Here is a 13,751-nt window from a genome sequence, read left to right as displayed (position 1 = left end):
TGGCAAGATGCATTACCATCTTGACAAATAAATTCATAGCCAAACCTGCTTTTCATACACAGAATGAGAAAAGCATCCAAAATTTCATTGTACACCTGAGCATCTACTGCTGATGTATTGACTGCCCTCTCCCCTGGGCATGTACCTGAAACTCCATATCATAAATGAATCATCTTCTTGTCCAATGTAGATTTGTAATTCACAGGTAAACACAACTTTCATTCACTCATCCAGAGTTCACAATTGCTCCTCTTTGGACACCTGTATGTTTGTTTTCTCTACTTGTGTTTCAGTGCTGGTCAAGTTAAAAAGTTTTCATTGGCATGTAATCAGATATATACACACAATATGATGTGCATAGAAGGTATATTTTAATTTATACATACCCTTTATTTCTTACAGTTCTGTCACAAACAGTAACTCCTGTTTCTATCCATTTTTTAATTTACTTTGTTGTGCTTTTTTTTATTTTTAAAAGTATACTGCTTTGAATTTCTTATCCTGTCCTTTGAGTTTTCTGTCTTCCATCTACCCATATATGCTTTCCTTTTATAACCTTCCCATTTTTTGTACTTCCTCCAAATTTAGACACAGCTGAGTGGAAACAATCAACATCTTTTGCCACAAACTGTGTCAGATTTTCTTCTCGAGGAAGCTTTATAATCCTTTCCTTTGTTTTAACTGACAGTTCTCTTATTAGGGCCATGTTTCCTTTTAATGAGCCTGGTGCAATAGTGTAAATTCTGCAAACACTCTCTTTTTAATGCAGGGAATTTTGCATGTTTAGTTTTTGCAGAATTTGTTTTAGTAAAGCAGACTACACAGTGAAGCAGGGAAAATTGGCAGGCATAATGATTTGAGTAAGTTTGGCATGGGCTAAATTTTGATTGGGAGCGCAGGACAAAGCATCCCCAAAACTGGAGCATTTGTGGGTGTTCCGGCTCTGCAGTGGTTAGTATTGTCGAGAGACAGACTTCCTGTTTTGGGGTCATGGGCAATGCAAATCAACAGTATCTATCAAAAATGGCTCAAGGAAGGAAGTGGTGAACCATGGGTCATGTAGCCTCTTTCAGTAGTATAATGCCCCCTGCCACAAAGCAAAAGTGGTTCAGGAATGGTTTGAGGTGTTGACTCAGCCTAAATTTCAAAGATGTTAGTCCAATCAAACATCTGTGGGATATGCTGGACAAACAAGTCGGATCCATGTAGGCCCCACCTCACATCTTACAAGGATCTACTGGTGACATCATGGTGCCAGATACCACAGCAAACCATAAGGGGTCTAGTGGAGTCCATGCCTCAATGGGTCAGGGCTGTTTTGGCAGCAATAAGGGGAACCACAACACAGGTGGTCATAATGTTACCCCTGATTGGTATATTTAAGATTTGTTCATTTGCTACAAAGCTGAACTGAATAAACATCCTGAATGACCTTGGTTAACATTGACTATAGTCAATAGTCACCTTATTTGGCATGTGGCTCAGCTGTAGAGCAGCTGCAAGAATCCATCACAGAACAGTGCAGGCTTCAGTAGAAAATCTACATGACATTAAATTCAGACTTAAGCAGCACCAAAGGAGCAGCTGGCATTGAGGTTAGTTGCAAAGCATCTTGTAGATGTGTAGCAACTATGTGCAGGTTAAAGAAGCTTAAACAGTGTGGTAACCCTACTTGCCAACAGGATGTTGCCTAAGCTGGCATTGAGTAAGCTGATCTGCAGACACCATGGCTGAGTTTGGCTTTTTGGCCAGCCTGAATAAACATTTCCATCCACTAATGCTCCATTTTATGAACTATTTTTCACTTTCCCCATTGAGCTTCAAGTTAACACCAATTTATTTATGACTTTTCTCAGAGGGTTTCTGTTTAAAATACTCCACCTGCAGCTCGTAGTGATCTATAGAGGACTGTGTAGCTGCTGCTTGGGCTTAAAAGACATTTCAAAGACTATAACTTGAAGAGGAAGGAGAAGAAAGACAACCTGGAGACATTTCACTACAGGAGATCTCAAAAGCCAAGCCAACCCCTAAATGAATTTACAGTCAGAGTGCAGCGCGGCAACTGAAAACAAGCTTCGAGGCTTGTACAGCAACACCAGCAGCAGGTTCACTGCTCTCAGCCTCACGTTTTATCTGTGAGCTGCAGGGATCCACATCCTCAGAATGAAATGACTTGTTGATGGGTGCTCCGCCCGCTGCACACACACTCTTTATCTGAGCATCAGCAGAGCAGACACTAACAGAAACAACCCCTGCTAAGTAAACACCACTTACACACGCACAACCCAACATGAACATCTGCTGTCATTGTGACTGTTAATTTGTGATGTTGTCAAGCACATCTTTCCTCACCAGATACTCCTGCTACCAATCCTGCACTCGTCAAACAGAGGTCTGTGTGGCTACTCACTGTCAGCTGCTGTGATGCAACTAACGGCATTTATGTGGACGTCACTTGAGCATGTGTGTGGCTGCATTACCAGTAGACTGTTTGCATTTATATTTCACGTTTATCTTTAAAGCATTACATAATTACAATTGTGAGGCACTTATTTATTTATATTTACATTAAATTTGATCCATTTTTTCTTAGTGCTAGAAACAGCCCTACACTACCTGCCAAAATGTGGACACCCTCTCATCCATAGGTTTTCAGTAGTGTAGTTCAGTGACTTGAAGCTGTTGGTAATGTGACAGACCCCACCTAGTAGGCAGTTCTCTGTCTCTCAAAGTGGCCACACCCTTAATATTCCATAACTTTAAGCCTAAATACAATTTAAAAATATGAGTTAGTACATATGTCTGTCTCTCTGTATTCTGGTAGCTGGGATAGGCTCCAGCCCCCTCACAACCCTGACAAGGATAAGTGGAAGACAATGGATGGATGGAGTAAGTGTGCAGAAATTCCCTATACTGTACAGCCATCATGAAGGTGAAAAATTGATTTTAACATGAGAATCTAGAGAATCTATGAGAATTGATACACTGGAGTGACCTCAAGTAGCCATTAGAAGAACCCGCTACCTGAGGTGTCCACTTGTTTTACCCTTTTAAAAATTTTGAAACAAAATTAAAGCTAAAAGCTATTTATTAGTGTAAATTACTTCTACAGCGTGCCTCCCCTTACCCCCCTACCAGTCGCGGCAGTGTTTGCTCTGATGACCACTTTACTACTGTCAATAAGTAAATCAGTTTCATAGAGAGACTCAGGGTGTCACAGATTGTTTACAATTCAAATCATAAGAGTAGAAACAAAAAGACTTGGAAACACTAAAATAATGCTGCTTACACGTGATGAGTCAGCATTAATAACAACACATAATGCAAAGGACATTATAGTGCAGAATGAGTAATTTGACTTTTCTGAATAGTTACGGTAAGTAGGGCTGATGTTCTGTTCTTCCTTTTACTTAACAAAAATGATATTTTATCACTCTTCCTCGCTGCTCAGTTGATGGTTTGGTTTGCAGAACTACTACAGATAGAAGATTGTGTCACTGACCTGCAGTTCATCCCCAGTGGAGGTTTCAACCTTTCTTCCTGTGAATGAGAAACAGCTGAAATGAGACTCAGTGAGCAGGCGGCATCTTCCTAATGTGTGTTTCAAGGAGTCTACAATGCAGAAGCATTGCACAAGAAAGAGAGCGCTGTCAAAAATATCACATTATGGAGGAGAAGTGACTGTTTTTAAACCATTTCCTTCCTCAATCCAGTTTCAGAGCATTAAAAGTATTGAGTAATGCTTAGTTGCAAAAGCATTGCATATTACATTATTTAAAAAGTGATTTGGGTGTCTGCAATTAGTTGGAGGTCTATTTTCCTTGACGCCAAATGCATTCATCCATAGCTAATGTGGTCATCTGACACTGTCAAAATATCACAACAGAGAAAAAAAAAATGAGGCATGGACAGCAAATGAGAGTGAACGCAGCCCTGACGTGATGGCTGGGTGATGAAAGAGGAGAAGCTATTTTTAGATGAGGGTGGCAGAGGAGAGGGAGGAGGTGGGGGCATGGGGGAAATGGAGGTGAGGCGGGTCCAGGGATCAAAGTGATGGCGCTGCTGTAGCTGGAGTTAGTTGTGACATTTCTCAAATTGCTCTGCTTTCCTGCGCGTTCGTAAATGACAGCGATGCATCACCGCCTGAGGAGGGAGGGGAGCTAATCAGTGTTCTCAGCACTCATCTGAGCCTCTGCTTAGTTCGTGTTTCAGTCTTTGCAATGCTGTTTAGTGCACTTAAACAATGGCACAGAGCTGCAGCTACAAACAAAACAAACACAGGTTGAAAACTGCGATATTTTTTCCTTTGGGCAGAATATTAATCACTGTCACAGACTGAATATAAAAAAATAACTTTAGATGTGGCCCCATGTTCAACTGTAATGACTTCATGAAATGAAAGATCTCATAAAAAGTGTCATTTAACCAGCTGACAAACAGCTGAAAACTGTTAACATCCTTTTGGATATGTACAGAGACATATACACTCATCAGCTACTTTGTTAGGAACACGTGTTCAGCTGCTTGTTAACACAAATATCTAATCATCGCTAGAGTATACAGAGAACAATCTGAAAAAGACAAAATGACCAGTTAGCAACAGTTTTCTGAGTGAAAATACAATGGCCTGGAGTTTGACACCGCTGCCCTACATCAAGTTATTGACATACACTACCAGTCAAAGGTTTGGAAACACCTTCTCATTTAATGGTTTTTCTTTATTTTCATGGCGATTTACATTTTAGATTCTCACTGAAGGCATCAAAACTATGAATGAACACATGCGAATTATGTAGTTAACAAACAAGTGTGAAATAACTCAAAACATGCTTTATATTTTAGATTCTTCAAATTAGCCATCCTTTGCTTTGATTACTGCTTTACACACTCTTGGCATTCTCTCCATGAGCTTCATGAGGTAGTCACCTGAAATGGTTTTAAGCAGTCTTTCAGGAGTTCCCAGAGATGCTCAGCACTTGTTGGCCTTTTTGCCTTCACTCTGTGGTCCATCTCATCCCAAATCATCTGGGTTTAGGTCAGGTGACTATGGATGCCAGGCCATCTGACGCAGCACTCCATCACTAGCCCTTACACAGCCTGGAGGTGTGTATGGGGTCATTGTCATGTTGAAAAATAAATGAGGGTCAACTAAATGCAAACCAGACTGCATGTCGCTGCAGGATGCTGTGGTAGCCATGCTGAATCAGTGTGCCTTCAGTTTTTTCATTAGTGTCACCATCAAAGCACCCCCACACCTCCTCCTAAATACTTCACAGTGGGAACCATGTATGTAGAGACCATACGTTCACCTTGTCTGTGTCGCACAAAGCCACGACGGGTGGAACCAAAGCTGTCAAATTTGGACTCATCAGACCAAAGCACAGCTTTCCACTGGTCTAATGTCCAGTCTTTGTGTTTCTCGGCCCAAACAAATCTCTTCTGTTTGTTGCTTTTCCTTAGTAGTGGTGTCTTAGCAGCTATTAGATCATGAAGGCTGATTTGCGCTGTCTCCTCGGAACAGTTGATGTAGAGATGTGTCTGCTACTGGAAGTCTGTTTGGCATTTATCTGGGCTCTAATCTGAGATGCTGTTAACTTGCAATTTCTGAGGCTTCAGTCTCCAGAGACTGAAGAAGTCACTTGGATGAGTGAGGAAACGTTTCTTCCACTGAAAACGCTATGTCCAGATGAACAGAATCAACCTTTTGGGATTTACTTACCTGGATGATTGAGCATACATCAAGATACACCACTGAATAAAAATAATGTTATTGGTTTTTTACGTCATTATTATTTTCTGTTGGAATTTATATAGAGAGTTAAAAAGACTATATAATAAATGCAATAGATTAAAAAACTGTGGTATTTCCAAATGAAATGGAGCAAAGTAGCAGTATGAGGTAGTGTGCAGTTTGGTTTTCCTCGTTTCTAGTTATTCTATAAATATAACTTCTGCTTATTTTTGTGCTCACATAAGCACAAATCTTCAAATGTTACATTAGTGATTAACACAACACAACAGTATGAATAAAATACTACAGAAGCAAACAAAAGAAATGCTTAAAGGAGAAATTCACGCAGCATGGAAATCAGAGCACATACAATGCACACAGTTGGTACAAAACTACTAATATAAAGATAGGAAGTTAAAGCAAGTCTACAAATCAGCATTACATTTCAGATGTAATAAAAAGAGACTAGGTGTCAAGGAGTCCTGTACGTGGGAGTGGACCAAAGTGGAGGCACAAACAGAACAGCGTTAAGGTTTTCAAAAGCTTTATTATAAACACAGAGATAAGCAATGACAAGACGTGAGTAAGTGGTGGGGAATCTCGGACGTGGAGGCACTGTAACAGAGGGAGAGTGTGGTTAGGACCTTGCTTTTCCTATATTCCTGAGAAGACAGCAGGCAGCCTCCTGGCAGGCAGGTGAGTTGTTTAACTTCCGAGGAGTGAGTTGCAGAGTGAAACAGAGGATCTTGCTGTGGAGACCACCGTCCAGATTATAGAGTTGCAGGTGAGTTAGGCAGTGGCTTGATGAGGTTACTGAAGGCACAAAGAGATCAAGATAAGCACATAGCATAAACATGGAAACAAGAAGCAATGAGGCCTGGTTACCACCATGAGGTAGCTGACAAACTGGTGAAGAACAGATGACAGTGGACTGGAGTGCACCGGCTTGGCTTGGGAAAAGTAGAACATGGGATCTATGCGCATGGATGCAGGGAGCCGTAGGACTGATGACGGACTCAACTTCATAGGGTCCAATATAGCATGGGGCGAGCCTGTGGAAGAATCGCCTGAGAGGAATGTTCCTGGAGTAAAATTAGGGGCAGGTCTTCTTAGTTGATCCACGTAGCGGTGCTTTCAAACAACGGCCTTTAGTAGCGCCTCCCGAGTCCAAGTCCAAATGTGTCGACAGCGTTGCAAGTGGTGTTGAACAGAAGGAACAGCGAGATCAACCTCATTCTGAAGGAACAGGGGTGGATGATAACCTAGAGAGGCTTCAAAAGGCGAGAGACCAGTTGTAGATGAGGTAAGTGAATTATGTGCGTACTCTACAAAAGGAAGATGCAAAGACCAGGTTACCAGGTTTAGTGTGGTGACACAGTGGAGGGCCAATTCGAATTCCTGGATGAGCATCTCAGTATGGCCGGTGGATTGTGGGTGATATCCAGAGCTTAGGCTGACCTTGTCTCCAAGAGCGGTGCAGAAGGTCTACCAGACCTGTGAAGTGAAACGAGGACTCCTGTCTGGGAGAATTTGTGTAAGGATGCTGTGGAGACTGAAAATACGACCAACCAGGAGCCTGGCAGTTTCAGAGGCAGAAGGGAGTTTGTCCAGAGCGATAAAATGGGCTGACTTGAAAAACCTATTAAATATTGAAAGAATTACGGACTTCCCGGAGGAAGGCAGGCCGGTGACAAAATTGAATCTAATCTTGAGTGCTGTTCTTGCTTCATGCATAGATGGAGCAGGCGGCCACATAGTCTTTAACATCTCTTTCTGGAGTTCCCCATCAAAAGTGGTGACATTTGATTAATGAAATAGTCCTACTTACACCTACTTACTTGGCGGTGTGAACCCAATGGATGACTGCTGAAAGGGCTGGAATGGGGACATAGCAGTGATTAGGTGGACTGGTACCTGGGTCAGGCTCATCCTGAAGAGCCTGGCGGATTGATGTCCCAGGAGACGAAGCTACCATGAAGGTGGCAGGGAGAATAGGGGCAGTCTCAGGTGGGTCATTGTTGGTGGCAAACTGGCGGGACAAAGCATCAGGCTTGACATTTCTGGAACCTGGCCAATAGGAAGTAGAGAAATAGAGAAACTGCAAAAAAAAAGATGCTAACAGGCTTGGCTGGCATTGAGCCTCTTGGCGGTTCTTAGGTTCTTGTGATGAGTCCAAATGGTAAATGGTTGTTCGGTTGCTTCTAACAGGTGACGCTATTCCTCAATGGCTAATTTTACAGCAAACAGCTCTCAGTCGCCCACATCATAATTTCGCTTGGCTAGAGTGAGGCGACGTGAGAAGAAGGCTGTAGCTTGGCTTGTGGCCCTGAACGTTGGGAGAGAAAGGCCCTAACTCCTGAATCTGAGGCTACTTCCACTATGAATGATTTTGTGGTGTCGAGGTGAATCAGAACGGGTTCCGAAGTGAACAAATGTTTCAATTTAGTGAAGGCTGCTTCAGCTTCAGGAGACCAGAAAAATGGGACCTTGGTGGAGGTGAGGTGAGTGAGTGGTGCGGCTACCTGGCTGTAATTCTGAATAAAGTGACGGTATAAGTTAGCGAAAGTGGGCCATTCATTCACTGCTTGAATCTTTGCTGGATCGGTCTTCACCTGTCCTCCTGCCAAAATATAACCAAAAAAGGTTACTGAAGGAAAGTGGAACTCACATTTTTCTACCTTGTATTATAACCAATTTTCCATGAGGCGTTGCAGTATGGACTCGATATTCTTCTAGTGAGTTGGTAGACAGAAGTCCCTCAATACATCATTAACTAGTGTCTGAAAGACCACAGGGGGCGTTAGTGAGACAACATAACCAGATATTCGAAATGATTTAGGGCTGTGTTGAATGCGTTCTTCCATTTATCCCCTCCCGAAAGTGCATCAGGACAGTAGGAGAGTGTAGGGAGAGCAGTAACCACATGGAAAGTGGCCATGGAATTAAATTCCAGCGCGGATACTGTGATAGTAAGTCCAGTCATGTAATTTCCTCACTCCTCCATATTCCACACTCTGCTAGAGGTATAATAACAAATTGAAGTCGGCAGACACTGAAGCACATAGTGAGCAGAGGCCACCAATTTCCTGCAGTCAGCCGCTACAGACCTCCAGACTTCATGTGGTCTTCAAATTAGCTCTCTGGATTGATGAATCCTGCTTCCCTATCTGGCAATCTGATGGAGAACAGTACTTGCTTGACTGCATTGTTCCAAGTGTAAAGTTTGGTGAAGGGGGGGATGATGGTGTGGGGTTGTTTTCCAGGAGTTGGGCTTGGCCCCTTAGTTCCAGTGAATGGAACTCTTGAACGTGTGGTTTAATACTGTAAAGTTGGACATTTTTGTAATGGGAGTCTATGGCAATCAACTCCATTTTGGAGTCAGCCTCTAGTGGCTCTTAGAGGAAATGCAGTTCTTGCCACTTGTGCATTTGCTTTATTGTTCAGCTCCAGATGTTACTTCCCACTTTTCATCTAGTCCAACCAGGTGGTAAAAACCTTCTTTTGTATCCACAATCATGGAACCCACAGGATCACCCTAAAGGCACAAATGGCCCTTGGATAGGGACACAATCTATATCTCAACACTTACTGGATGGAAGAACGCAGAAGATGGATCTGATTTGCTCTGACATTTCGTGTAGTGAAGATTAATACTTGCAAGGTAAAGCTCAACAACTGATTTGGTTGGGACTGTGACAACAATAATTTTAGTAACCTCTATGATAAACTCCACAATTTTTTTTTCATTATTTTTCTTGGTGTTTAGTTGGTCTAATAACCTCATCCAAGTAGTAACAGGCATTTATTACAACAGGAGGATTTAAGGAGATAAAAGGCCAAAGGAAAATAAGACAGAACAGTAAAAATACATTTCAATCTATATAACAAGACAGTTGTAATTCTGTCTTGCAATCCTTATTTATGCCAAATGCAAAACAGAATGTTCATTGTATGCTTTGGAGTAGTTGGCCTGTAGCCAACCCTTTGAGAAAACTGATTCACAGAGATTACTCTTAACTAAGTAGCAGAATGTATCGAATATCTATTGAGCAGGTTTCTGTGCCTCATCCGTACCCCTGAACCTGTGCGAATATTTAATGAGGACATAACGCCTCACTGGATCTGAACAAAGCTGGGGGACTGTTAATTAGTCTGAGTGCTTTCAATTCCCAGAACAATCCCCCCTCTAGCCCGCCAACTTGGTCTCAGATGTGTTCAGGGCACCATCAATTCACTGTAAACCCTAACAATGTCAGGCTACTTTGAATATTTCCTATATGTGTGTTTGTATCAGCTTTGTAATAACAGGGGGTTTTTTTATGTCAGTGGAAATACTAACATTAGAATACAGAAATAGTTCTGAGTAAAAGTCCTCACATTTCACCAGCATGACTTTAGTAAACTAAAAAACTAAAATCAAAAATAAAATGGCTTCTGTGATGGTATAATACCACCAGTTTATTTGTTAATAAATATTATTTTATGTCCAATTTATTCATTGTTTTCTGTCCCTCAACATGTCTCTAGTGTTGTTTGGCAAAACACTTTACTGTGTTGCTGTTAAAAAATCAAATACATTTTGATTGTTTCTTTATGTTTGTACTTTTATGGTTCTGCGAGGCAAAGAAACTGATAAATCCATGCCAGACAACATAGTTAGTTACAAAACAGCCAGGGATATTGGCAACTCCCTGATAGAGTGTTGCTCGTATAATCCCTGGGTTTGAGTGTGTGCACAAAAATGGAAGCAAGTGATGGTAGATCCATCACTGTGTGATTGTAGTGCTGAAAAAAAACTGAGCTTTTATATGTCCAAAGATGTCGGGCATGAGCTTCATATTGCTGGTTTCCACTTGTAGCCAGTCATTTTTGTGAAGGTTGTATACATGTTTTGGTAATTAACTTAATAGAAAAGTAACTGCTGACAGGTTTTTCAGTCGAAAACATAGAGGATATCACATGTGAATGCATGTAAAGCAAAACAGTGTTGCAAAAGTAGCCAGAAGAATTGTTGGTCTATTTGCGGTGCAGTGTTCATTATGACAGGCCAAGGTGATGGGAGGGGAGTGACGGTGGAGGCAGACAAAAAGGGCTTATACAACTGTCGTTCATTCACATCCAGCATCTCACGTTCTGGCAGTCTCCCACCTCACAGTCCTGACTGCAAAGCCATGATCAGTGGGCTGGAATCCCTCTGTTTACGCTGCTAAAAATAGATTTCACACACTGCGATGACGTGGCATCTCGTGACAAGACCCCCATCCAGCCTCCCCCTTCTTCCAAGACTCCCCGGCCACTCTCTTCCCTCCTTATTGGTATGCAACAGTCACTCTGGCTACATGTCACTTCACATTAAATCTTTGTAGACATAGGACAAGGAGGGAATGTGGCATGTCCTTTGAAAGAAACGAAAAATTAAAACAGAGGACGAGAAAATGGCAAGAAAAAAAGGAAGCGATAATGTGAATATCTAGAGATGACATAAAGAAAAAGAGAAGAGAGGAAGAGTGAATGGATGGACGACAAGACAGGGAGAGAGAGGGAGGAGGAGAAAGAGCAAGTGGCAATCAATAATATGACTCATTCTTTCTGCAGTGGCTACTTCCTAACAGCATTCATTAAAGCAAACCTAATCATTTTGGCTAGATAATCAAATCCTGTGAGGCTCCATCTTCTTTCACTCCCTGCCACACACACACACACACACACACACACACACTCAAATCATTCAAAATGAACCTAAAATGGGAGGAAATAGGGCGAGCACATCCATAACCAGTATGCATCTGGTATTGGATGTGCTGATAGGAGTGATAACAAGCAGATGGGGTTTTTTTTTTTTTATTTGTTTGGGGTTTTTTTGTCCATGACAGGAGCATAATGGTTCGAAACGTTTTTGGATTTACCAGTTCTAAACATTCTCTGGCTTCGATTAATCTATCCATTTTTCTCCATTTTCACAAGTGTAATGTAAAGGTGTATATGTGAGTGAGACAGAGACAGCCAGAGATACAATAACTAAGGAAAACACTGCAAAGAAATCAGAGCTTCCAAAAAGCTTCATGGAGGCAAAAAGAGACACAAACATACACACAGATATACATATATATACATATATATATATATATATATATATATATATACACTAATAGATTAAAAAAACAAAAAACAAAACAGTTCCACACAGCACACAGACCAAAAACAAATACAAAGAGGTAAAAGCTATGAGAAGCAAAGGGTGTGCAAAGAAACAACAAACTGTTGCAGAGATTAAACACCTACAAGGACGCATAAAACAAAGCACAAAAAACACAAAACCATCTAATCAATCACGGATTTAATAAGAGAAGAAGAAAAAGACAAAAAGCCTGCAAAACAACGACAAGAAGACACAGAAAAACAGTGGGAAATGACCACAACAACACACTAAACAACGATGATATGCAAAGCACCTACACAAAATGACCAAAAAGAGATGCAATCGAGAAAAAAGACAGTCACAAAGACACACAAAATGACTGCAGACGGAAGGAGACCAACCCACAATACAACAGCAGCCATGGGGCAGCTCTTACAACGTTTTACATATGTCTCCACAGGTGTCCCTTATATCATGCAAGTTGCCCACAGTAGACAGACTAACATCATTCCCCTCACACCACAGTCATAATATATGTAGACTATGCTGCTTAGCTGCTTTGCACTGCTTATGACGGACACCACCTGACCTCTGCAGCCCAAATCAATGCTCCCACAAATAATGCGGGAATTAATTAAACGTTACATCGCCTCCATTAGTGGAATTAATGAGAGATAGCAGCGTTAATTAGCAGTGACACCGTACAATCGGTCAACAACTGCGGCATCAGGGCGATCGGCGGCTCACCTGCAGTCACAGTCTGTCTGCAGACCACATATCGCGCACATCTCCGGACTTTTCAGAGGATTTTCAGAGGAGACAAGCCGGCTTACAGCGTTATCTTTCATATATTTTACAGTGAAGGGTTAGCGGTGTTCGTTCTGCTGATTTCCCCCCACAAACAGCGCTCATTCCCGGTGTGTTTCCGCCTGTCAAAGCTGCTGTCAACGCCACAGCGGACTACCCGGCCGTCCTGTTCGGGCTTTCCGCTGCAGCGCAGTGTGCTGCCGGTGGCTGCTGATAACAAGCCGGGTAAATAGTAATAACAGAACAGGACATTTTTCTGCAGAGCAACAGAAGAGAAAGGCGTCCTCTAGTGGGTCACCTGTGCCAGCTGCGAAATTTCTGCTGAAATAGTGTTCAAGTTAGCAGGGACATTTCCAGGATTTCTTAAGTGGAGTGGCACGAGATGGACCAAGAACAAGGGCACCAGGACACCACAGTTTTGAAAACATGGGTATTTATGTGAAGCACTGTATTCTCATCCAGACAGTATTAGAACATCATTTTATATTTAACTTTTACAAAGTGGTAAAATACAAAGTGTGCCACAGGTAGAAAGCAACATATTTCTTGGTCCCCACACTTCTTATCTTGGAGATTATTTATTGGAATTTCAGGAGCAGGACCAAGCCTCCAAACACGCTCCTTCCAGTTGTCATCTATATAGGTTCCCCCAGTTCTGCAAGATGTTCATTCTCGTTTACGTGGCCCACCCTCTCCCCCTCCATCTCAATTTTCTAACTTCTTCATTTCTATTTAGTGCACGGGGATCTGCCAGGCCCGGGAGCCATCGCCAGTCCACTTCAAGGCCTTCCCCAAACCGCAGCTCAATTCATGTCAAAGCATTCACTTTTACCTACTAAAACGCTGTCAAACCTAAAATGAGGACATGGGCCCAGCTAGTGAAACTAACAGTATGAAATTTTAGCTGATGTGTAAGAATCTGCAGAGGAATTACTTATTTGAAGAGTTTCAGTCAGGTTTCAGAGCTCATCACAGCACAGAAACAGCTTTAGTGAAGGTTACAAATTATCTTCTTATAGCCTCTGACAGTGGACTCATCTCTGTGCTTGTCCTGCTGGACCTTAGTGCAGGATT

At 42.0% G+C, this 13,751-nt stretch overlaps 1 protein-coding gene across 2 annotated transcripts in view; it reads right to left on the bottom strand.

Annotated features, from left to right (window-relative positions):
• Positions 1-12,907, bottom strand: part of pitpnm2 (phosphatidylinositol transfer protein, membrane-associated 2) — an 80,265-nt gene extending 67,358 nt beyond the window's left edge. Inside the window, exons 1-2 of one of the 2 annotated variants that reach the window (XM_019360699.2) lie at positions 12,618-12,907; positions 3,503-3,540 (exon numbers count right to left, since the gene is read on the bottom strand). The gene's annotated coding sequence lies outside the window, so the exon portion shown is untranslated. Of the gene's footprint in view, positions 1-3,502; positions 3,613-12,617 lie in introns of those variants that run through there. The other variant, XM_019360698.2, reaches the window with a different exon arrangement.
• Between the last annotated feature and the right edge of the window lie 844 nt (positions 12,908-13,751).

This window comes from Oreochromis niloticus, linkage group LG7 (assembly GCF_001858045.2).
Source record: "Oreochromis niloticus isolate F11D_XX linkage group LG7, O_niloticus_UMD_NMBU, whole genome shotgun sequence".
NCBI classification, from domain to species: Eukaryota; Metazoa; Chordata; class Actinopteri; order Cichliformes; family Cichlidae; genus Oreochromis; species Oreochromis niloticus.
Note: the sequence above shows the minus strand (reverse complement) of the source record. Positions and strands in the feature narration are given on the sequence as shown.